Genomic DNA, 2037 nt, shown 5'->3' on the forward strand with positions numbered 1-2037 from the left:
GCTCTTGTTACCCAGGCTGGAGTGCAATGGCACGATCTCGGCTCACCGCAACCTCCACCTCCTGGGTTCAAGCAATTCTTCTGCCTCAGCCTCCTGAGTAGCTGGGATTACAGGCACGCGCCACCATGCCCAGCTAATTTTTTGTAGCTTTAGTAGAGACGGGGTTTCACCACGTTGACCAGGATGGTCTCGATCTCTTGACCTCGTGATCCACCCGCCTCGGCCTCCCAAAGTGCTGGGATTACAGGCTTGAGCCACCGCGCCCGGCTGAGGCAGAATTATTTGAACACGGGAGGCAGAGGTTGCAGTGAGCCGAGATCGTGCCACTGCACTCCAGCCTGGTGACAGAGCGAGACTCCATCTCAAAAAACAAAAACAAAAAACAGTGGCATTAAGTACATTCGCATTGTTGTGTAGCCCTCACCATTATTATCTCCACAAGTATGTTCATCTTCCCCAAGTGAAACTCCACACCCATCAAACACTGACTCCCCATTCTCCCTTCCTCTGTCTTCTGGTAACCACCATTCCACTTTCTGTTTCTGTGAATCTACTCTAGGGACCTGAGTCTATGTGACTTTTTTTTGCATTATGTCTTTTTAATATATATTTTTTAAGAGACAGGGTCTGAGCTGGGCACGGTGGCTCACGCCTGTAATCCCAGCACTTTGGGAGGCTGAGGTGGGTGGATCACCTGAGGACAGGAGTTCAAGACCAGCCTGATCAACATGGAGAAACCCCATCTCTACTAAAAATACAAAATTAGCCGGGTGGGATGGTACACGCCTGTAATCCCAGCTACTTGGGAGGCTGAGCCAGGAGAATCTCTTGAACCCATAGGTGTAGGTTGTGGTAAACCGAGACCGTGTCATTGCACTCCAGCCTGGGCAACAAGAGTGAAACCCTGTTCCAAAAAAAGAAAAAGAGACAGGGTCTGGCTTTGTCACCCAGGCCAGACTGCAGTGGCACAACCATAGCTACTGCAGCCTCAAACTCCTGGGCTCAAGCAATCCTCCCACCTCAGCCTTCCGAATAGCTGGGCCCACAGCCATGTGCCACCATGCCCAGCTAAGTTTTAAATTTTTTGTAGAGATGAGGTCTTCTGTGTTGCTCAGGCTGGTATCAAACTACTGCCCTCAGGTGATCTCCCACCTTGGCCTCTCAGAGTGCTGGGAGGGATTACAGGCATGAGCCACTGTACCTGCCTGCATTATATCTTTGTGTTTAAGTTTTGGGGTTATGAGGTCATCAGAGAAAGATGGTAGTTGGGCCTCTGGAAATCACAAGTCTATTTTCCACCTTAATGGATTTGCCTATTCTGAACTTCTAATATAAATGGTATCTTATAATACCTGGTCTTTTGTGACTGGCTTCTTTCACTTAGCATGATGCTGTCAAGATCCGTCCATGCTATAGCATGTGTCAGTACTTCATTCCTTTTTCTTGCCATATGATATTCCTTTATGTGGGCAGACCACATTTTCTTTTTGAGATGGAGTCTCGACCAGGTGCAGTGGCTCATACCTGTAATCCCAGCACTTGGGAGGCTGAGGCAGGTGAATCACCTGAGATCAGGAGTTCAAGACTAGCCTGGCCAACATGGTGAAACCTCGTCTCTAAAAAAAAAAAGAAAAGAAAAGAAGAAAAAAAAAAAGATGGAGTCTCCCTCTGTCACCCAGGCTGGAGTTCAGTGGCAGCTTGATCTCGGCTCACTGCAACCTCCGCCTCCCGGGTTCAAGCAATTCTCTACCTCAATCTCCTGAGTAGCTGGGATTACAGGTGTCCACCAACACGCCCAGCTAATTTTTTGTATTTTTAGTAGAGACAGGGTTTCACCATCTTGGCCAGGCTGGTCTTGAACTCCTGACCTCGTGATCCACCTGCCTCAGCCTCCCAAAGTGCTGGGATTACAGGCATGAGCCACCGCACACAGCCCAGACCACATTTTCTTTAACCATTTATCCTCTGATAGACACTTGGGTTGTTTCCAGTTTTTGTCTCTTGTGAATAATACTGCTATAAACCCTCTTAAACATG

General features: G+C 48.3%; 1 protein-coding gene across 10 annotated transcripts in view; it reads left to right on the forward strand.

The window, feature by feature from the left end:
- Nucleotides 1–2037, forward strand: part of EXOC7 (exocyst complex component 7) — a 21281-nt gene that overhangs the window by 3529 nt on the left and 15715 nt on the right. The window lies entirely within an intron of this gene.

This window comes from Sapajus apella, unplaced genomic scaffold (genome assembly GCF_009761245.1).
Source record: "Sapajus apella isolate SASKATOON/1434 unplaced genomic scaffold, GSC_monkey_1.0 scaffold48, whole genome shotgun sequence".
NCBI lineage: Eukaryota > Metazoa > Chordata > Mammalia > Primates > Cebidae > Sapajus > Sapajus apella.